General features: G+C 46.4%; 1 protein-coding gene across 1 annotated transcript in view; it reads right to left on the bottom strand.

The window, feature by feature from the left end:
• The window catches only part of dlgap1b (discs, large (Drosophila) homolog-associated protein 1b), an 80228-nt gene that overhangs the window by 54283 nt on the left and 1233 nt on the right, over positions 1 to 24712 (bottom strand).

The raw sequence follows: 24712 nt of genomic DNA, 5'->3' as shown, positions 1-24712 counted from the left end.
GGTTGCAATGCAGGATATTCTCTGTTTATGAATGCAAAATGAAGCAGAAAATGCTTGTGCTAAATGTATTGTGTGTGCACGACTGTATCTGGATAGCTTGATGATGTGAGCAAGAACGCACAGAAGACCTTGTTTCCTAAGACTCGTAGGAGGAGGCAATAGGATATCACACTAATCGTAGTAATGGTGGGCGACACCGTGTTTTAATAAGGGAAGGAAGTGTTTTGTAGGTGAGATTGGCAGCGTCTAAGCCAGAGCCCAGATTCCCCATCTCTTGTCCTCTCCTCTCTCTCGTGTGTCAATCAGCGCACCTCTCTAGGGGAGGATTCCAATTTCACACTCCGCTGGGGTGTGGAGCAGGCATGACACTTAAACACAAGTATGGAAATAGAGGCGCTGGAGAGGACGAGGGGAGGGGGGCTGGGGGACGCCGAAAAGCATCAACATGTGTATTTGTCAATGAGTAAACAATCCACAAGAAATATGAATGAATAAAAACAAGGCTTGTCATGGGACTATCGTTGTGACGTGTTTGCGATAGGTGAATGTGATTCAGTCATTGACGTGCTGAGTTAAAATACCTCGCCAAATACTTTGAATATAGGGGTCTTCCTTTAGAGGAGAGTCACAATAAAATTAGATTGTCTTTTTTTAAAAGATTGGCAGACTCTAATCTTTTCTGGACTTAAGTTTCGGAAGTCTCTCTCACTCACTCTCGACGCTCTGCTTTCTGTAAGCTGCCTGAAGCTCTCATATTCAGGGGAAGGGACAACTTTGAATAATTCATTGCTAGGCAAAAAAAGAGAGGGGAAATGACTGTGACCTTTTATGCAAAATAAAAGGGAGTGCCAGAGAAAGAGAGAGTGATACAGATGCTGCTGCTGCAATCAGAAAGAGAGAAGGCTGGAAAGAGGAAAGGGAGAGAGAGAGAGAGAGAGAGAGAGAGAGAGAGAGAGAGAGGGGGGGGGGGGAAGAGGGAGAGAGAAGGCGAAAGCTTCCGTCCATAGAAAATCTCCCCACTTTGAAAAACCCCATGTGCTTGGGTGTGATACGGCATTAGGCCCCTTGCTCTATTCACCATGCAGAGCCCCAATCAAAGCCAGGCAACACAATGCATAAAAGACAGGGCTAAGTTGGACCTGAGCACTGGGGCCCATGCCTCTGGAACGGGCGGAGATAGACGATTGAAGGCATTGTCCTTCAAAGTCATGCCTGGCAAGCATGTGGACGGGCACCTCAGAATCAGACCCCCTCGGCCCTTACTGCGTTAACCCCCCGAGCCGGAGCCACGCAAGCACTGAGTCAGCACCCAGCAATCCTGTCTGGCGAGCTCCATGCATAATCCCTGCACGCCAAGTGGGCTGAGATCCATTATTCAAACTTCAGGAGTTGTTAGCGCTGCACTTTACAGCGTTCTGTGGAATAACTTAGAATCTCCAGGCGCCGGGGAGTTGAGTGTTGAACGTTCAGTCTTTAATGTGGCACAAAGAGTTTGTTTATGGGGCGTAATGAACTTGTGGACACGGGACAAAGTCACTGCCGTTTCTGCGGCCTGATTTTGTCTTTGGACACAGTGTTAGACAGCAGTAGCACGTTGGTGTGTCGTCAGCCTACAAGCCCACTGTACTGGATGTGTCCCTCACATGCCTACTGACCTACATCTAGATTGAGATCCGCCAAGATTATCGGATGCAAACAATCAGCGCCCAAACATGCGCATGCACACACACACCACTCGTGCGTGCATTTGCTTGATTGTTTGCAACGGGCACACTGGTGATGAAAAGAGGCTCGTCCTGTCAGAAAGAGGATTAGAGAGACTGTGAAAAAGCTGAGAATTATTGACAGGGGTGAGGGTGAGGGGGGGATTGATTTAGCCCCATGGGGTCAAACCCAACTGACAAATCCCCAAATGATGACTCAGAAAGACTTGATGAGGTCATTTTTGACTGACATTGCACTGGCTGTATAGATACTCTTTATACTGTCTATACTTATTCCATGTTTTTACTACAGTGTGTTATAAATTAGTACAAGAAATGGTATGTTCCAAATTGTTGTGCCACATATGTAAGCAGGATTTTTGAATACTCTGATTGGTCTTGCACATCCAAATGGACTGAAAAGATCAGCTTTTCTCTGCTTTTGAGTCCGTATTATACCATCCTGCTTGACAGCGGTTGACAGACAGACCTCGGTTACGCCTCAAAACAGGTCATGTGACAGAATGTTTAATCGAGTACAGCCAAATGCAGGCTTGTAAAGAACTCCTCTCAACATTCAAAAACACAGTAAAAATCTGAAATATGACAAAATCTCTGGTGATTAAAATAATTCCAGATTTGTATAAATCGTCTGTGATTAAATCAACCAGGATGAGAGAATCCTGAACCAACCCTGGGACATTCCAGACCAGAGGAGAAAGGTCGGGAATGCTGCAAGCTCTAATTTAATTTTGTTTTTCAATACAGTTAGAGCTTGGGGACGTTTACACAGAGTTCTCTGGTCCAAAATTTCAAGTGAACTCTAAACAATGACTGCTTACGTCACAACAACAACCACTATAGAACTTGCATCATTTTGACTGTTAGAGGTAGCAACATATGTGTACAGTGGCCTGATTCGCAATTTGAAGGGGCAGGGCTGTTAGGGAGGGGGGGGGGGGGGTGATGTGTGGACAGGATGATACACTGCACTAAACCAATTACGGGGTACAGAAATGCACTTCCTGTACCCCCACATTCAAATATAGAGAACAGCGTTCAATAGTGTGTGACACGTGTGTGTAAGCATGACAGAGGAAGACAGAAAGAGAAACATGACACAGAGATGGAGAGAGAGACTGAAATAGAGAGAGAAATGAGAGACAAGCTGAGATGGAGAGAGACAGAAAAGAGAGACACTGAGATGAAGACAGAGAGGTGAGAGAGGCAGAGATGGAGAGAGAAATGAAAGGGGAAGAGATGGAGAGAGAGATTGAGAGACACACACAAGAGAAACAGGGATGGAGAGGAAGAGAAACAAGAGAGAAAGACACAGAGAGGGAGGTCTGAAAGATGAGAGGACGGTAAAGCAGCAGAGGGAGAGAAAGGCCGGAGGGATACCTCAGTATGGTGTCTGACCGGGAGGCCTTATAAAAGCCTCCTTCAAATAGAGATGAAAAGACGTACAGCATTTGAAATGCACACAAGACGTGTTCCATGTTTGTGATGTGACTGAAAGAGCCGGTGGTTATAAAACAAGTGGCTTGAAGGCCAGTAGGCAATATGAATGCAGTTACTGTGAGAGAAACATATCCAACACAGTCAGCAGGTCACATGAACCAACTGACGATCACAGTGTTCAGTGTCAAACTTCTCTTTCTGTTTTGACTTTCTCTTTTCACACACTGCCGTGGCCAAACGTATTGGGAGCAACATTCATTTTGTGTTTGCAAAGCCTTCTGGGCTTTGCCATAAAATGACTACTAACATAATTTCAGAAAGTCATATCATCAGCACAGGGGAAAGTGTGAACTAGTTCTAGCCAGGTGAAATCATTATAATTCTGTAGTAAAAGAAGGGACTATTTGCATACATTGAAAATGTTCGCCCCAAAAAAGCTAAAAGAAATATGAAACGTGCCTTATTGTATTCTATAGAAACGTGAAAAATTTGAAAACATTTTCCTCAAACACTGAACCAGCAAACTTTGCAAAACACAACATTTGTCATTGCAAAAACTTGTGGCCACGACTGTACACTCTGAAGCTGTCCCTCTCTCGCTCTCTTTCTTTCTTTGTCGCACACATAAGCAGAGAGAGGTGCGAACACGCACCTGTGAGGTGATGGGTAGGATTTAATCACAGAGTCGAGAGAGAGGGAACAGAACCGAAGAGGGAGGGATCAGGGAGGTGATTTCCCTGGTGATTGCGTCTATTGTGTGGCTGGTCTCATTTCCATAGAGTGTGGCTTCCTCGGGCTTCATGGCAGCAGACACCTCAGAGCGACACACTCACCTCAGAGGTCTGGAGAGCACCCCCAGGAGCACAACTAATAGACGGCCTTGTCATCAGGTTTCCCCCTGAGATCCACCTTCCTATCACCCCTCATCCTCCCATCTCCCCACTCCTTTCTCTCGTTCTCATCGTGTCTGAATACAGGAATACTGTGGCAAGTCATAAACGCTGGTTAACAAACTGGAGATTATTTCTAAGCAGGCATTTATATTGCCATAATGTGACATATGGAATACGGATAAACATCTGAGAACGTAAAAGGGTTGCATGCAACAAAAATTAAACCAATCATCTGCAGACGGGGCTGTCCTCTCCATGCAAGTCAGCATCACGCCACACACGGGCCAGCTGGTAGCTAAATACCGCAACACATGCAAACGGCTTTCTTGAGTGGAGGCGGTGCCCATTGATTGGAATCTTGTCGGGTGGTATGAGTTTCAATCAGTTGTTGAATCGTGGCTAACTAATCAGCCGGCAATTATGAAAGCTTGTTCGGCAGCTTTGCCGGCCTAATTCAATTTATTTTCAGTAGGCGCCCCATTTCAATTGATTGAAAAACCTCTAGCGCTAACTCTTTCATGTTGGCTCGATCGTCGGTCCTTTTCAAATTGGCTGGTTGGATCTGAGGACGTCCCCCACGCACATCTCTGAAGAGTTGATTAGTGAGCTGAAGTGCTGAAACACTGGGAAGCAGAAATGGATAGAGGGAGCGGAGGTGGATGAGGGAGAGCTTGAAGGTGACTTCCCTAAACTTTGTTAGTCCCCTTTGAGCTGCAGAGGGAGGGAGGAGAAGAGAGAGAAAGCGGGAGTGATGAGAGAGAGAGAGAGAGAGAGAGAGAGAGAGAGAGAGAGAGAGAGAGAGAGGATCATCGACACTGAGGAAGAGGAGAGAGCAAGAACAATACATGCAGATTATGAAAAGAGAGAAGAGAACAGAAGATGAGTCAAGCGGAAAGAAAGAGAGGAAAGGAGAAAGAGGGGGATGGTAAGATAGATGAGAGGTTTTGACCGTTTTTAGAGAGTTTAAACAACAGGTGAACAAAGGTTTGGCTCCATAGTTATGTCTGCTCATTTGAATCGTGTTCCATTCAATAATTCAAGACTCTCAGATTTATTTTCTAATCTCTTGTGCAGCCCTGAAATTGTTCCTTCTTGGCCAATAGAATGTAATGATACTCTTCTTTTCACACAAAAATGAGAGTTTTGACACGTTGTATTATGATGTTACAGTAATCTCAGAGGTGTCTGTTATGCAATGTTATGCAGATTGCTTGCAGAGGAAGACTGTAGTTTGCTCACAACACAGAACAAGATGGGCACACATGGAACACACCCACACTTGCACCAAATCTGTCCATATCATTACTCACTCATTATGGCAATGATTCATTTTTCTGCATGTGTTTCTGTGTGTTTGTATGAGAGTGTGTGTGTCTGCATGTGAGTGAGAAAGAGTGTGTGTATGTGAGAAAGAGCGAGAGACACATAGTGTGTGTGTGTGAGTACTTCTTGTTGCTTCAAGAGCAATAGCCTCCTTGTAAATGTGTTGCTCCTCCAGGACCATTTTGAAGCTGCTAAAACAGTGGCAATTTCCCGTCTCTCCCCCACTAGATACATTGGATTCCAGAATTGATGGAAAGGATGATTGGAGGAAAGGCATAGACTTTGAGTATGGTACTTAAGAGGGGAGAACAAATTACAGGGAGAGCGAAAGAGAGATGGGGTGAGAGAGAGAGAGAGAGAGAGAGAGAGAGAGAGAGAGAGAGAGAGAGAGAGAGAGAGAGAGAGAGAAAAGATCGACACAGAGATAGACAACATAAACTGTATCTTACAGCAAACAAAACACCAACAACAGACATTGAGATATTGACTCACATTAAGTTTAATTGGCCGCTCTGGAAAGCAGACCTCAGATCAGAGAGAGAGAGAGAGAGAGAGAGAGAGAGAGAGAGAGAGAGAGAGAGAGAGAGAGAGAGAGAGAGAGAGAGAGAGAGAGAGAGAGAGAGAGAGAGAGAGTGAGAGAGAGAGAGAGAGAACATAAAAGTAGATGCTTTGGGTGCTACAAAAATAGAGACTCAGAGAAAGGAGAGACAGCAAGCGAGAGTAAAAGAAAAAGGCAGAAAGAGAGAGGGAGAAAGAGAGAGAGATATGGTCTGGCAGAGCGTCCACAGCCTCATCTTACAAGTCAGGAAGGTAAGCCTGATAGGGGAAGAGACAGATCGAGGGGGAAAGTGGATAAACGAAAGGAAATTGGAGGAGGTGAAGATTGTGTGGGTAAGTGAGCGAGCTTTCACAGTCTGAAGCTTTCCATGACCTCACCATGCCACGTCCTTCAAAAGCAATGCCTTCCCATGCGAATCCACCGCACAAATCCCACCTATCAGAGTATATCTAAAGTCATAGAAGGTTATGAACCAATCACCTTGGTGTCAGCCCGCCGGCTATGACCAGAGCCGGTTGCTTTGACTCACTATGACTCATTATATCATTAGCGTGACTGGATTATGAGGGCCTCTTCAAAGAGGGTACAAGTACAGAGGTAAATCACTCGTCGTTTGATGTGCTCACGAATCTGACCTGCATGGGCTGATGCCTCGTTGCAAGTGTTCAAGAACTCTAAGGTTCATATTAATGGATTGCCAAATTTGGTAGTGACTCTGCACAATTTCAACTCCACCGACAATGAGAGAGAGGGAGGAGAGAGACGCTGAGGAGAGAGTCGGGGAGAGGGAAGAAAAGAGTTGAACGTGATTAAGGGTAGACGAGATTGAGAGTGAGAAAAGAGGGAATCGTGGAGTGAGGGTGAAAGGGAAGGGTGGAGCACGAGAGATAGAGAGGGCTATGAAAAAGCCTTCCGGAAACACACCGGGGGGGGCTATGAGAGCTGCAGTTGTAATCACAATGAACTCTCTAGAGAGGGACACAGTCCTCAGTGACACAGCATCGCCATTTATTCAAAGCTCGAACAAAATTGTCAGCATTGGGGTGTGTATGTGTGTGTTTAAGAGTGAGAGAGAGAGACAGAAGGGAGAAGAGAGATAATGACAGTTGATGTATTTACAAACACACTTCCACTGTTTAAATGGAGTCTGGGTTTGTTCTCTGTCAAATGTTCTACAAGAGGCATGAATTTGAAACCAACCATAGAGTGTCCCGAAAAGAATGTTCATCTAATTGCTCTGAAGTGTAAAACGCTTGGGAGAAAGCCTCCCATTGTGGTCTCCAAACACTATGAGGTTTCCTGTTAGTTAAACGTCCTCTACTCACCCACTTTCCAGGATAATACGACTACTTCAGTTAGCCTCTCCACAGGAGTGTAGCTACTTTTGGTGCCCTACATGAGCCTAGACTGAATTATAGCAATCGCAGTTCAAAAATACAAACACAAAATCACCCAGATGGGAAGTTTGAAATATGAATTATGGTAATATATTCTGGGAAGTCTGGGCCTCCCTGCTTAGGTTGCTGCCCCCGCGACCCGACCCCCGGAAAAGCAGATTATGGATGGATGGTAATATATTCTTATACATCCTTGTTTTTCCATCGGACTTATGGGAATATACTTCCATATTATTTACAAAGAGTATTCTGTGTATTTATTATGTCTGATTGTGGTTGTAACTCAATAAGCCTATATTCTAGGTGTGGGTAACCATAAAAAAGGATCAATAGGAGGATGCTACAGTTACCTACAATACTCAATTCAAATCCAACCTTTACTACAAAAGACTTCAATGTCAGACACATTGATCCACACAAACACTTCACCCCTGAGCTCTGGAAGCCACAAACAAACGTCCTTCTCTGGGTTTTGACAGTAGATGAAGTACCTTGGAGAATGGTTGAAGGCCTCGGGCCTCCAGGGAGAACACATTAAGGTGTTAAGTCTGTACTTGGACTGTAGTGGAGTTTCATCCCATTGACCTGTGTGTAATCACACTCGGCGAGGTAAAAGACTATCCTATTATCAACGGGCTGGGATCCCAGACGTCTTACACGGGTATTAGCCCACGAAGGACCGTCTAATGACATAGCAGGATATACTGTGCATGACACTCTGATTAAACAAAGCGGGCACGGGCATGTCTGTGCACGTGTCTGTGGGGCGTCTGAAGGAGGGAGGGAGTGTGGGTGCATGTGGACACGGCCCTGTGTCACTGCTGCTGCGTGTGGCCTCAAAACCGGATGAGTGACTGAGCGCACACGTGTCTGAGCACACGCGTGTCTGTGTGGGATGGAAGCATGCTAACACACAGACTGCAGACGAAGCATGATGTCTGATGTCTGATGTCACGGCGTCGTCTCCCCTCGGTGTTGCCCTGCGTCGCGTCGGTGCTACGCTCCCTGATCTCTGCTCCTGCTTATCCGCCGTGAGGGTATCAGTGAGGATTTATCCGGGCTTACTCACACTCAGTCACTCCTTAGCAGATACACTTGTACAAGGTGCACTTCAATGGAGTGTGGGCCTGTGGTAGCAATCACCCATCTGCCTACTGGATTGACTTTCCAGTGTGTGTGTGTGTGAGTGTGGAGGTTGTGTATTCAGCCCCTAGGGCCTTAGGTAACATCTGTAATAAATTGCACCTTAAAGCACACTGACAAATCTCTTACATCATTGTCGTCAATGCACACTTCACAGCTCAGGCTTGCGCTAGAGTAAGCTAGTCTATTAAGGAGTACATGACACCCTTGTGGTGGAGCATGCTGCGGACAGAACAGCACAGAATGCAAAAAGAATGGACACCCACAGACAGTGGATTATGGATGAGTAGTTTGGGATGCCAAATCAAATGTCAGCGCTGAGGATCAATACACACTCTCCAGGTTTGATCCCTCTGGATTCTAGACTCACGTGTGTGTGTGTGTGTTCACGCACTTGTGTCTACATGCAAATGTGTGTGCATGCATGCAAACGAGTGTGTGTCTGTAGTCTGGTATGTGATGAATGCATGTCGTTCCCACCATCTACCCGATAGTGATGAAGGGAGGCAGCTCTCCTTTGTGACGGCAGGTCATCCTTCTCAGTCCGTCTGCGGCCTTTGCTTCCCACACTAATCTTTAACTCACACAGGGGTCTCTTCTGTTCGTCTACAGGCCTGTGACTGATTATAATAGCTTTTTTTGGGAAATGGAAAAACCCATTTGTCTCTATCACAGTTTGTTATTAGAGTATTAGAAATCTGCAGTGTAATATTTGCCAGAGACTGGGCTTGGGGTTGCAGTCAGCAGTATTTTATGTCAATATGTTGATGTTTTGATGTAAAAAATAAAAGTTAATTACCGGTAATCTCTCTTTGAGTATTGATTGACAGAGCCACAACAAAAGGATTTTGGTAGCCGCTTGATGTCAGGTGACGCTACAGGAAGAGAATGTGTGTCGTGTGTAAACACATGGAGGCAGACGAGGGGGTTGGAGAGAGAGAGAGAGAGAAAGAGAGAGAGAGAGCGAGAGACTGTGTTGTGTGTAAACACATGGAGGCAGGAGAGGGGGTTAAAACACTGGGGCTGTGCCACAGTGCTTTGTAGCTAGTGGGGCTGGTTACATCACTGGACCTCTCTTCCAGTCACCAGGAAAGCATCTGGACCTCTGAGCCAGCGGCCCTAGGGAGGGCATGGGCAGCCCTGCCAGAACATGGCATGGGCACACCCTGGTGTACAGGCACGCTGGTCTAAATTAAGAACACAGTCTGTGTCCACACGCACGCATACACAGTTTGCACACTGTACAGTGTGTGTGAGAACACACAGAGTACACACATACCTGAGCACACAGACAGCACAGCATGCTGGAGCATTTAGATGAGCAGTATATGTCCGTGTGAGGGCCTCATCCACACACACACACACACACACACACCCACACCCACCTACCTCCCAGCACTGTGCTTATCCTCACTGACAGAGGCGGCAATGTTTCTGAGTGGTCTTTTAACAAGACGCTTTGTTCCAGAGAGTCATCTATTCTGGAGAACAGAACAGCAGAAATAGACGAGGAGGCCCACTTTAGCACCCACGATTAGAACTGTGTTCCAGTGATACAGCACACCTGGACCAATGCAACCACTCACAAACACTGTAACAAGAAACCCATGCACACACACTAAAACACATACAGGCAGCCTCACACACACACTAACTGTTTTACTGTCTCTTTTGACATCATCTGCTTTGATCAATAACAGGATGTTAAGAAAGCAGTGCCCGGCAGTCACCTCTGGTAAATAATGAGACTGTGTGAATAAATGAGGCTACCAATGGACAGAAACCAGACAGACATCTTAGAAGCCTTCAGGGCAACACCACTGACGAGCTCCGTGGCTTACTGTGAAACCACTCACACGGTATCTTCTCCGGAACTTTCCGGCATCATGCTGTGTGGGTATGCAGTAGCCTCATTCTACATCTGGGCTAGAGAGTGTTACCGCAACAACTGTTTGTTATGGAGGTGGTTGAGTGGTCTAGCTAGGTGAAGTGAGCAATTTTGCCTGGGCCTCGACTCAGGGCTTTGAGTGCGAGCCGTATCAGGGAAAGTCAGGTCGGAGAGATTACAGCAACCAGGATTTCCAGTTTGTTTGTCTCGGCTGGGCTAATCTGAACTACTGTACAGTCTGTCCCTTGTGGGATGTGTGCACGGCCTAATCCCGGGAAGTCTGTCTCACCTGGCGAGAGCCACATCTCATGTCTGTCCGTCTGAAGGGATGACGGCTGGGTCATTGGGGGACCTAGATCTGGCATGGCACTCGGGCAGCGCGTCACGTCATCAGCTGATGGCACTCAAGCAGTCACCTGCAGGTGTGCTAATGGAAGGTCCAGGCCTTGCCCTTCTGAGGACTTGAATACCGCATGCATTCACAGACCCAGACACACATGTAACTGCATACTGTGCGCTTGCGGCCCCCCTCAATCCTCCCCCCAGTTCCTCCATACTGTCTTCTGTCACTACAACATGTCGTTAATGCTCTGTGAAGCCTTTAAAAAGTCTACTTGAAGTTTGAAATTATTTTTGTCCAACGGGGGACCTATATCCTCTGTTCCCTGCCTTGTTATTGTATGTAGTTGTGCTACGCCAGCTTATGCTCCAAGGCAGGGAGTTCTGTGTTCTGTGCTGCTGGAGCCACGACTTGTTTGAGTTCCTCACTGCAGCAATGCAGCTCCCTGACTTCAACACGTTTGCCACCTCGGTCTCTTTATCTTTTCGTGGATCTAATCAAAGTCTCTCAGGATGGCACATGCGGATCAAGCATTTTGAAAACTTCAGAAGAGAACTCCACACTTGTGTTTACAGTAAAATGGAGAATTCATACCAAATTTCTGTTAAATGTCCCTTTTACAATGATTTATATTAATCATCCTATTTCCCTCTCTGCTTGGCTTTTGTGAAGGTAATGTTCTGATAAGGATGCAGTCTGTATCTCGGTCCCGGCTGAAAGTGACATTTGTTGTGCAAGACTAATCCCTATTCCCCAAGGTTAAATCCCTCAAAATGAGAAATAAATCAGTTACCAAGGAACTAAAAGAACAACTCGGTGTTATCTGGTTTACTTAGAACACTATACATTATATCTGCATGCAAAACAGATCTCCTCTCCTTCATTACCGCTCGTCTCCTTTTCTCTCCTCTCTTCTCCTCCCCACAACTTTGTCATTTCTCTGGTCTCCTACAGTGTCTCTCTTTTCCCTTTTCTCCTCTTCAGTCCTCTCTTCCCTTCTCTTCTCCTCTTCTGTCCTCTCTTCCCTTCTCTTGTCCTCTTCTGCCCCTCCCCTCCCACGCGGTCATTCATTGTGACAGCGACTGCTCATTCCGCCAGCTGCCTCTTCGTCAGCCTTGGCCCAGATTCCATCAGATTATACCACTGACATCACTGTTTTGTGTGTCTGTGTGTTTGTGTGTGTGCATGCCTGCAAAAGGTTGTGAGTGTGTCACCAAAAGACAGCATTTGACAGACGCAATGATACAGAAACCTCTCTGCTCATAGTAGCGTCCGGAAAAAAGAGAAGAGGAATGGCGAGAGACAGTGAAAAGGGTCGGAGGCGAGTTGAGAGAGTAGCCTAGGACAGTAGGCGTCTCAGCCTTCCCCACTCAGGTGAGGCGGGTAATGGAAACAGCCCCCACACGTCAACACGGTACCACATCTGTTGTACTGCAGGGCCGATTGAGCTCCCACACTCACGCACAGCAGAGCACACTCGCTTCTACCTTGTCATGAAACCACCACCGTCCTCCTGGATGGATGCCAGAAATCAGCAGCGAGGCAGCAGCAGCCAAACGTGTTTGTTGTTTGTTTTGGATACCATCTGCTTAGAGGGAGAACACCTCGACCACCACGAAACCTTTCACCCGGGAACTCCATGGCTTGTGATCTCAAAAGCACGCGACAGCAGATGAGGAGACCATCGCACGGAGAACATTCCCTTTGATACCACATCGCCACGGTCACCCAAAGCCAAGGCACAGAAGCACATTCTGATATTCCAAAGACGAGCCTCATAAATGGGGTTGGCGGAGAAAGGGAGGGAAATCTGTCCATCCAGAGCCTGAGGGACGGAGAGAGGAGAGGAAGCTGGGGGAGAGGGGGGAGGGGGGAAGGCCCTGGCATGTCACAGCTCTGCGGGTTTCAGTTCCTGATGCCCCTGACGAAACCGTTTTATGCTGCCTCCGCATTGTGGATCGCGGTCCCTGCCAGCGCCGGGCGTGAGGATTTGGGTGTTCTCTGCTATGGCGGTATTTCACGCTTTCCGACACGCAAGCTTTCCCTGTCTGTTTTAGAAAGCGTCGGAATCCCGTCTGATGCGCTAATGACACAACAAAGGCTTCCAATTTATAATGAATTGGACCGCATCTAATATCAGGGAAGGGAGACGTCATTCATTGATTCGCGTTCTGATCTCGGATGCGCCGGGACATTTGAGCCTGTTTGTATTTCGTAGTCACTTTGTTTGATGTGCCAAAACAAAAAGACAAGATGAAAAGATTGAGAGGAAATCTTTAGGCATAATGGTGTTACATGAGGTGTTACAAACTGAATCAAAGACAAAGACTTATCATGACACATTTTCCTATGGCATACAGTTATTGATTTTTGCTTGCGTAAAGTTCCCAGAGGACTTGGAGGTCTTAAATGGCCTGTGTACTGTATTCCATCAAATACATGAGATGTAGGTCATTTCAAAAGAGGCAATGTCAGGCTGACATTGTGTGTTTACTGGATTGAGGCTTCACTTATGATCTGAGATTATATTTCACACATCCAACCTCTTTGGCTTTGGCTAACCAGTTTAAAAAGGGCGCCTGCTTTTAATGATTTATCTTGGTGTCTGTGTATACATACATCCACAGAGATGTGCCAGAGCCAGTTACGTAAAGGGGAAAGAGAAGATAAAACATATTGTCACATTTGCATTGAGAGAGCAAGTGTTTTCTCATTGTATTATGCTGTTCTGTAAAATTTGAACAGACACATTCGATCCGACATCTCCACTTACGCATCTCAATCTCCACTACAGTCCCGGAACAAGAACACACAACACCACATAGTAGCGCTTCTGTCTGCTGATGCTGTCCATGGTGCTGGACTCACTCTGCAATGGTGTCTGGCAATAGCTCACTTGGCGAACACCAACTCTTATCTCCGTTCTGTCGCTCTTGATGTCAGTCTCCCTCCTCCTCTTCTTCTGTCTGTCTCAATATGTCCTCCTCCCTGTATATCTCTCACGACTCCCTGTCTCCCTGTCTCTCTGATTGCCAGTTGTGATCTTACGGGCTTTACAGGTGGTACAGGACGGCCTATTCTGTGGTCGTCCATCTACCACTTCACCTAAGACAGCCAGACTGATGCTTGTCCTCCAACACTGTCCAATATGTGCTCAATTAACCACACACACACACACACACACACACAGAGACCAGCATCCCAATGCCTTTTCCCTTCCTACGGCTAAAATGACAAATACGTTCACACCTTGGTCTCTGTCCTTCTGCATGGCATGAAGGGCTGGAGGTTGTGAGGGGACAGACGGCTCTGCTCAGGAGAGACAGAGAAGGACAGGTCCGCTGGCTCATGCCTCAACTGGCCCTCAGTGTTTAGTGAATGTGCATGTCCACAGTCGTTTAAGGGAATGTTACATTTAACAAAACAAACAGCCAGTAGCGAGAGAGAAAGAGAGAGAGAGATAGAGAGAGAGAGACAGAGGGAGAGAGAGAGAGAGAGATCTGATCTCCTGAACTTTTAGCAAAATACATTCACCATCAGTTTAGAGTATTATCTTCCCTTCATAGCTCAATTTGTTTAGGAAAATCGACAATATTCACTCTCACAAAAAGTCTTGATTTTCAAGCAATTGGGCTGCAAACTTTATTTTATCATGTCGCTCGACAAACTGTTGCTCGACATGCATGAGACCCTCCTCAGGTGTAAAGCTTTGTCTCTATGGTAACCACTACACAAGCTGTACAAGGAGTATTTCAGTAGGTTTCCCTTATCTTGCTTCCTAAGAACGCATTGGCAAACATGAGTCAGAAGATTCCCACAGCTTACACACCATACGCCATGGTTAAATCGAGGAATGGATTTGAATTAGCCTTTAGTGCTAGATTAGCCCTCAGCGTTTTGAAGACCGGAGGTAATGGGCTCATCCAGGGGCTATATGTGAGAATGATACCTGGTTTCTGCGACGGACATGCTAAGTCTGGCTTTCACTGGCCTGGAGGGTGAGACAGAGAGAGAGGGGGTGGGGGGTTGGAAGATGATTAGCAATGCAATTGCAAGTGCAAACACGTTTAGCCTCGCTGACCAGCGCAATGGCCACCACTGAATCTGTATGGATCTCCAGCCCATCCATTCAGTGTAGACCTCAGATAGAAGAGAATTGGTCTTTTTTCTCCTTCTCCATATCTCCCTCCCCTCCCTCATACCCACTCGGTCACCTTGGCGGCAAACTTGTTTTGGCTTCAGACCATCATTACACCTCCCTCCTCTCCTCCTCCTCTTCCCTCCATCTCTCCGCTCCCCCTCCCAGCAGCGAGCCAGCACACTACTGTTGATTTATGACTCTGCTTAAACGTTTACAAGTAGTTGCCGTTAAACTCACACTTGCACGTCTTGTGCAAAGAAAATGCAAAAAAGACAATGCTGATAAGAGTTGATTTAACTCGTGCCTTCAGTACTCCAGCTGGCATCATTTGATATTTGATCATAGGATGGCCAAAACATAATCCAGGAATTAATGCAAACATGACATTTGGTTTAGTACCATTTCAATTACTGACTTAAGTCCCACTTCAAACAAACCTGACTGATTAGTCAAATGAGGATGAGGTTTCAACTCAGAACATCCTTTTTAATTTTTCACACATCTCTCATCAATACAACCTCTCCACACAAAACATAGGCAGTACGGGAATGACGACACACAAACACACACACGACCATCTGTCAGACAGTAGGTTCCTCCAGCCAACCCCTCCCCCTCTCTCTCCCTCTCTCCCCCCTCCCCTCTCTCTTCCTCTCTCCCCCCCCTCCCCTCTCTCTCCCTCTCTCCCTCCCTTCCTCCCTCCTTCCACCCTGCCGGGGCACAAACTCGCTAATGATTCCGTAACTTCGTTACCTCCTCGTTACGGTGCTTATCGAGCTGCATTGTGGCGGCTAGATCAGCCAATTTGTTAGCCTGCGCGCAGGGCAGAGTCATCGCAGGGTGACAGCTCCACTGAATCTGAGTCGGAGCAGAACTGGGAGAGTAACTGAGCCCCTCCCCCTCTGCCCTCACAAGTAACCTCCATATCTCCAGATCTGCTCATCCATATTCCCACGAGTCCCAACCACATAATTCTCACTTGAAATATGCTCTGATTTCAAAGATTTGTTCACCTTAATTTCATTGTCTCAGAGTCAATCCTTCAACTCAAGCTTCAGAGCTTAGCAGTAGGGCCCTACTGAGTTCACTGGCATGTCCAATGCTGTTTTTACACAGTCAAGTCTTGCGGTTTTGTCCCACCTGGTATAAGTATCATAGCAGAATGATTTTGACAAGCAAAATTCAGAAGGAGAAGAAACAAGCTTTGCTCTAGATTTCACAACAGACAGCATGCAGTTCCTGCCAACCTGGCAACTCAAAGAGCGGGATGCGAAGACAGAAGCCTGGCAGCCAACACGACAGTTTCAAAAAGCGCAAAATTTGAACGTACTGCACGCATGCACTGTTTTTCAAACCATTTGCACAGCTTATTGAGCGAGCGCGTGAAAGCCGCCTGAAACTATTTGAGGTGAGGCATGCAGCGTTCATCTGCTGTCAACCAGGCTCTCTTGAGAGGAGACATGAACACTGGTGGTCCATGGATCTATGTGCTCACTTCAGCCTTACATGGAAACAAAAGGAAACAGGGCCTTCAATGGAGAGCGGATGCAGAGCATACCAAGGAATGAAAGTGATTGTGCGAATGTGTGTAAATGTACATGCATGTGTATACTTATGTCTTTGCAGCATGCATAGTGTGTACACATGCAGGTATGTAGGAAATAGGATTAGGGCCCAACCACATGTCTGAGAGGTTAGACCAGTGCATGGATCTTATTGGTGCAGGTGACAGTGGGACAGGACATCCAAACTAGTCTAATGGCCTGAGGTCATGTCACAAGATCAGCAGGTGGCCTATAATCCCTAGCAAAAGCTGGGACTAGATTTAGTTCACCACATGAATGGAATTTGGTAAATAATTGATTTACAATTGCTGTAATGGTATTTACACCATTCAATGGATGAACGTTCGCCCATTCTGTGTACTGTCATGGCCCTACATAGCTTTTAAAATTAGCTGTTTTTTAAAATAAACTGAAAACTTCTGAAAGCTGTGGCCACAAACATTATTGCCATGAATCTGTTTCGCTAAAGGCCTCGGCCAAAGAGCAGCTCAAATATTATTGGTCCCGGTATTATTGTCTAAGCAATGGCACAGGGGACAGAGATGATAAATTATCGCTGCATAATTTAGTTGTTTGGCGCATTAGCCTCTGTTATTAGAGTGTCAACAGGGGTGGGGACAAAAACATGCTGCTCCAAGACTGTCAGAGACATCGACAAACAGCCAAAAGAAGCTAATTAGCTTCATGGTGCAGATGCATGCAAAGGCGACGGTCTCTGCGGATTGATCCAAACGTGTCGTTCCACAAAAGATGTGATATTCTGATTCAAACGGTGATGAGTCTAATGCAGTCTATTTTCATAAACCACCATCTATTTCTATCTCTCTCCCCCCTACATGTGATTCTACCTCATTTCTCTCTCTCTCTGTCTCTCTGTCTCTCTCTCTCTCTCTATCTCACTCTCTCTCTCTCTCTCTCTCTCTCTCTCTCTCTCTCTCTCTCTCTTGCCTTCCCATTCACTGGCTCTTGTGTGCCTGATTTAGCCAGTGCCGCGGGCCTGTAGCGACTGGCGGTGGTATAGAAGGCCCATGTAAATGTCAGCGTCTCAGAGGCCGTGCTCTGTCAAGCGTGAAATGAAATCTGGCAGAGTTTTAGGGCCCTAGCCCCCGCCATGTACTCGCTGTCCAATTCCTCCACACCGCCACGCGCGCAGGGGTTTCTACTGGAGATAAATCCATGGTGCATATGTTGTGACTACCTACATCATACCTTTACGAGCAAGGGGAGAACATCATACATGCATTTAGGAGGTATGGAGGATTGTACACTGGCCTAACAGCATGGCGTTTTACAGAATTGGTCAACTTGATGGCTAATAAAAATCTAAATAAAATAAACATAAAGCCGTTAGCCGTGAAATTGATAGCTGTGACATTTGACTTTTGAACATCCAGTTTCTATATCAACCCATCAGGACATCAGGGGATTTTGTTCGGTTGTATTGCGCCTGTTAGTCTGTTACTCCACAAGTGGATGCTGGAAAATACTGCCTGCAAACTGTACAACATGAAAGTAGGCTAATAGTCTACTACACAGTTGGTGATTCCACCATCGTTCCACTCAGTGCCTTATGTAATAATAAACTGCACCATTTCAAAGCAGAGATGGCGTTTCCCCACACAACATGTCAAATGTATATATTCAAAAATACACACAAACACACACACAACCAGCCGAGGGGTAAACTTGCTGACTGGCTCTGGGGTTGCCCACACACACACATCCCCACACACACACACACATACATACATACATATATACATCCATACATACATACACATAACTGTATGCCAATCATGCTGATTCATGTTCTTTAATGTTTAATGCCGGAAGCCCTCATCACAGAAGCCAGAGCGAGGGGGAGCCAGCTCTCAGCGCTCCAACACGGAAGGACGGTGAGTAGTTTGACGTTACACTACAGAGGGTGTTCCCGGTGGGGAAGTCTTGCGCTGTGAAGACTGGCAGTACGCTTGGAGGCATGTTTCAATTAATGCCAAGAGGTAGGGGTAAGAAAATAAGAGGAAAACATTCATCGCCAGCATGAGCCGCCATTTTGGATTACGTACAGCACTCCTCAAACCCTCCCGGTTGGCCAGTTTCAACCAGTTGTTTTAAAGACGTCTGGTGGTTATGGCGACCCTAAGCCCCAGTCATGTGTTACCGTGACGGCTTGGGTCGGAGGAGGGGCGTTTTCCATAGAAGAAAATCCCCAGAGATCCTGGAGGAAACCAGGCCTTGGCTCTGAATGAAGCTGCTAATCTGCTGGTCCAGACAACATCTCATTCATCTCCTACTCCCTTTGAATAGACTCCCAGATAGCTCCACCGTGTCTTATTGATGGGCCAATAATACAAAACTGCAAGGTAGCCCTCCATACACTTCTGTCCATACCATTCTGTTATTACATGATGATACCTTTTTAGACGCCCCTCTCTTCATGATCAGCTTATCTGGAAATCCATCCATTGGTTAGAATAACCAGGTCTTCCCCATCAGTTTGCATTTATCTCCAGGATCTAGAGTCACTTAAAGCTAGGCAGTTAAGTCTCTTTAAGGGGGGTGGTGGGCGGTGGCTTTGAGGGTGTGTACAAATAGGCTCCTTCGTTCTATTTATAGCTGTCTCTCTACAGCTTATCCTGTGTTATGGGGCTCTTAAATAAATCTCTTTGGCTAAAATAGGTGGCTCCTCGTTCTCCCTACCTGCTTCTCGCTGGCTGTCAAAGCTGTCTTATCTGAGCAGCGTGATTGGAGACGGTCAGGGTGTCTTGTGAGCCAGGTACCCAACCTACGGCCACTAGTCTAGGAGAAGCAGCGGCCCAAGACTACACACATCTTAGTCAGGACCAGGACTACCATGGTGCATGAGACTCTATAACGGCTAACAGGTTGAGTAAGAAGTCTCCAAGTCCTGTTTGAGTTCATGACAGTTTCACATGACTTTCGAAATTCCACTCAACAGTATTCACTCCAATGTGAGGGGATGTTTGCATCCGTTTGCGCGGGAAATGACCGTTCGACGTGAAAGAAGAAACCAGTACATGGTGACATCGGCCCCTATCAGCACCATGACAGCTACTGATGAGAGGCATGGCCCAGCCTTTTGAAGCTGGCACTGTAGGATCATGTGCTCTCTCACATCAAGCAAAAAGCCCATTCAAAGTGGACTGTGTGGTTGTGTTGCTCTGCCGTACTGCGGGAGAGCGTCTGGCGACTCAGCGAGGAGGTTTTTTTTGCGCCGCAGGCATCTTTGTCATTCCCCTGACTCATCGTCATCCTCTCGGCCCTGTCACAGGGTGCAGGCAGAGGGGGGGGGGGGGGGGGTGCAGCTGCTGACTGGGCACTGCAGATGTGGCTTGTGTGTGTGTGTGGGGGGGGGGGGTTGGGACAGAAGATTTCTCCCTCCTTCCTTCCTTCCTTCCATCCATCCTCCCTCCCCCCCACCCCTGCCCAAGCCCCCTGTGTGTCAACAAGAGGACAGGTCTAAACTGAGGTTGACAACACGTCCATGCCAATGCCACGCCACTGCCACCTCACGTGAAGAAGGTCCTGGGTTCAATCCCAGCATGGGACACTGTTCGGTGCTCAGGTGGGCTACCTTCCGGGCCTTTCTGGGTGGAGAGGCTTACATGGGATTCCTCCACAAAAAACAGCAACATAATAACATGAAGATCAAATCGCTCTCCTGTCCCTGGACATGGGTGAGCACTTGGACTAATGTCCTGGTTGATGTTGATATGGTTGACCACTGCTCCTGGCTGCCCTTACAGGAAGGACAGCAGAGGAAAAAGCTAAGAAAGAATTTCTTCAGTAGACACTCCAGAATGTGTGAGTGTGTCCACTCCCTGAACGTGTCTGTGTCACATTGCATGATTAATACATATTTGCTCTTCTTCTTCACTGTGAGTCGTAATAGAAAATAACAGACAGATAACAGCATTCTAGCAAGTCATCCCAGGTTGTAGGATAGATAGGTGTGCTCCACCCCACACTGCCCATTTCAAAAACATGAAGACACTAGGTAGCTCTCTGGCATCTTAAACAGCTATGGGCCGAACCACTGAATGTACAAAGGCTATAAAGTCACTGTGGAAAATCCTTTTTTGAGTAATTTGCCAGCACAGGCAAAAACCCTTTTCTGTCAGTAAGGGTAAATATAATGACAGCAATGGCACCCTGTTTTTTCACCACTAATCAGCATTGAAGAAGGCCTGTGTCAAATAAGGCCGAGTCCATTCGCCTGGACAACCGAGGAGAAGGATACACAACCATCTCTCAAATTGAGGCGACAACGTTAAAATGCTGTCTAGCTTTGAATGTCGATACGGCCATTAGTTAAGTCGTTAATGTGAGATCTGCAGTCAGCAGCTGCAGCTGGTGCTATTTGCCAAATGGCTGAGGCAGACATCCCTTAGATGTTTTCTAAACACATTCAAAATATTTGATAGACCAAATAGTAGCTCTTCTGAGTTTACCAGAGGGTAAACGTGACAGTCCTGACTCTTGTCTTTCGGGTATATGGAAAAGCAAGCGAGACTATCTCCATGACAGCACCTGAATACTGATGGGAAAAGCTCAGTTGTTCAATAAACCCAGGAGACCTTCCCGTCGTGAGAGACCTGAAGATTGGTGTGTGAAACTCGCCACTCGGCTGTTGCCATTCCTCCTCTCTTCAAAAAGCCATTCAGGTGAAATATGGTCACAATTTCAACCGTTGCCTGTTTCTCCTCCACACACATTCATGTGGGATCATTGAGGCACAATTGCTTTGTAATGGATATGTGCTTAGTATGTGATGTGGCTGAATAATAGGTTATCACTGTATTAGAAAACCAATTTTCAAAGCAAAACTGCCAACCACAAACCCGCTGATCCTTGAGACTCATTGCAATGAGGGCAGGCTCTTAGCATTGGGTGTCTTCCTTAAATACAAAGACTATTAAACCATAGGAGGGTAGGAGAATGGGAATCTTTGATGGGAAGCCTTCATTAAAAAAGCACAACCACAAAGCTTAGTTTGAGTGACGATAAAAACTGATTAGCCTTTTTTCTGTGCTAGAGAATTTCGATTCAGTTGACAGAAAAAAGGGAGAAAATGATTTGTTTCTTCAGTTAATGCATTCCTTACACTACTCTGTCAGACTATGCTCTATAATAGCTTGTATTTGTTTCGGTAAACCTTCCAAATTCTAAGATAACACAAAACACAATTAATATTTTGGTTCTGCCAGTCTTTAAGACGAGGGCTTACTTGCGGTGGTGTGTCTGCCAGCCTGCCAGACTTTAAAACATGTGCTGCAGGGTAATCAGATCATTGACTGATCAGGGTGCTGGAGTGTGGATGCTGAAGCCTGCTTGTTTGTATCTGCGTGTGTTTGTGTGTGTGAGAGCGAGAAAACATTGGGGACAAAAAGACAACACAAAGAGAGAGAGAGAGAGAGAGAGAGAGAGAGAGAGAGAGAGAGAGGAAGAGTAAGAGAGAAATCAACCATATTTCTACTCAGAAGGCCAATATGTCTAGCCAGCGGTTATGAGGTTGTAACCCATCTGACAGATGAGCATACTGTTGTATACAAGTGTAATAGTCGAGTCAATTGAGTGACATCGACTGGATTGTGGTGGAAACCGTATCTGTGTGTCCCCCTCTCTGCAGATGAGTTCAATATTTGACGTAGTTTCTTCAGACAAAGCATTTTAATTTATTTTGTGTGGAGTGGGCCAGATCATTATGCTTTGGCTTGACGTGCTCTCACAAGAACACAACAATACATACAGTCAAAACAAGTTCATGGTCAATTGAACGTGGCTATTGCACATGTCTTCCTTAGGTGTAGGATCGCATTGGCAAATATACTCTTAATTGAATGATTTTCTTTCTCCTTTCACACTGCAAACTGGGTCAGCACGCAGGCATGTTTGAATGGAAAGGAAGAGAGAGAACATACAATTTTGAGAGAGAAATACAAACAGAGAGACATCGGGAGGAAGAGCGAGCGAACAGTTGTTGTGGTTCCCCACCTCCCCCCAATGTGTCGGACCACAGGCCTCCCTTGATGGAATATGTTACCCAACAATGGCCTTGGCCTTTCACAGTCCAGGCATGTTTCAATAGCTGGAAGGCAAACAAACATGCCTTTCTCTCTCCCTCCCAGATTCAACACCGTCTCCTGGCAAATGCGGGGCCACAGTATGTCTTCATATCGACAAAAGCCCTAGTTGTGGTGAAAAGCTCATAAAAGCCAGGCTATCAGACAATGGCATTTCAAGCAGAGCGTGCGTTGACATTAATGGTACCATACACAGAAACGACGACCTACTGCTGTCACTAAATCTCTGCGAAACCATTGGAGGGAGAGAAAAAAATCTAAATATTGTAGCTAATAGCATTGCCAGCATAATTGAAGACGAACTGAGCACCACCTCCCCCTCCACAACTCAGATCCAGCTCCCTGGACACGGTGGAATTGTCGCTAGGCTAATGAATGCCATCACACCGCTATGTCATAGCCCCTCAATGGACTCGAGCAGAAAGCCTTGTTAGCCTCAGGCAACGCAGACCCAGAGGCTAGACTGGCAACACAGGAAGATCAGACAATCCTTTCACTGTCGGTGTGCAGTGAGGGGAAGCCAGGGACGATAAACAACCGTGTTACAGTGACACTCAATAACACCGTGATTTAATGCGGGAGCTCAGGCAGGATTCACCACTGCAGACTTCACAAGAGTTCACACTTCGTTCCGGGTGTCTGGTTGAATCCGGGGGGATGCAGGGCTTACAGATGTTCCCCATTTAAACACACGTGGCAGCGAAAGGTAGGTCCAGTAGAGGGTAATGCCGATGTACCTTCCTGTTACGTATGGCAGTTAGGCCTGCTTAAAGTCACAGTATAGAGCTAGTTCATCTTGGGAGGACAAGCACTGACAAATCTAAGCGAGCTGAAAGTCAATGTGTATACCGCCCACCCCCCTCCCCCATCACCCCTTTTGTAACCCACTGTTACAAAGTAGCACTCTAAGGCATAACATCTCAAAGGAGTGGGATTATAAATGACCTTATGAGGTAGTTCCTATCATTACATGGCTGATGGCAGTCTGCATTCCAATAAAAGGCCTCTGTCTCTGTCCCTGTGAAAACAGACTTTTGAAAATGATATGCCAGTCGTTGAAGTTCAACTCTATTCCACTGCACAGAACAAAAGACAAAAGCTTCCCCAGTCGCCTCCCGTTGAGAAGAGCCTAAAATGCTTTCTCAGAAGAAAATGTGTGAGAGAAAAGCTGTAGAAATTAAAACCAGTTATTCCGACGGCTCCCAGTCTGCCAATTCGAGCAGCTATGAGCGCCAGAAGGACCGTGAGCCTGAGATAACAGGAAGCCACCGAGGGCTCTTGAAGTACCCCCTGTGGCAAAACTGTCCGACTTTGGCAGTGAGCATGAAAGAGAGAAGACTCTAAAACAGAGGGTGTCCCGTCTTCACAATGGATCCCCTTCAAAAGCAACAAAACACGACATGACTTGGTGGTCCTCATCAAATATACAACGCACCACTTGATTCAAATGCGTTCCCATCCTCAAGGAACCTTGCTGAGTTTCTGCTGTGCATCAAAGGACTAACATATTGACTCATCAGTGCCATGAGACGCAGCCAGGATTATAAAAGGATCAATGACATTTGACCTCTTATGAATCCCCTGACAGCTTATGAGTAAAGGTTACGCCATTACTGCCCTTCAACAGCCTCTTTCGGCAATACCCATCATTTTTTTGTTGTCTTCAGGGCCCCAGGGTCTAGAAAGCAAACATGATGAGTAAACGTCATTAGAAAAATAATAAATACGTAATAAGTTACCTCCTGGTAGAATGTCCACAGCAGCGAGCAACCATATGAAAAAGCAAAGACTTAAGTGTAGAAAATGAACTTTGAAAATGCCTATTCCCCCCTCTGAAGTGTGTTATAAGTTGCCGGCATCTAAAGTACTGTCTCGTGCACACTGAGGCTGTTTTGAAGCTGTGGAAGCAAAGCAAATGTGCCCTTGTCCTCCACTGTGTTAAACATTTGACAACACAGACATTGGCTAAAACACAGTGCTACTCACAGTCCCTCTCTAAACAGGATGGCGACCGTGAGGAACATAACCTCGACATAGTGTATTCCTGCCAGCCTAAAGGCACCAGTTCAGCTGGCCACAGTAATCCCCAATCGACACAAGGCCTGTCCATGGTCAACTGACTCAGGGACGGCAGTCTGGCTCTGGCATGGAAAAATGTCATGAACACATGAGGAAAACCCAGACCATTGAGGAGC

Source organism: Hypomesus transpacificus, chromosome 8 (genome assembly GCF_021917145.1).
Source record: "Hypomesus transpacificus isolate Combined female chromosome 8, fHypTra1, whole genome shotgun sequence".
Lineage (NCBI taxonomy): Eukaryota > Metazoa > Chordata > Actinopteri > Osmeriformes > Osmeridae > Hypomesus > Hypomesus transpacificus.
This window is presented reverse-complemented; position numbering and strand designations above follow the sequence as displayed.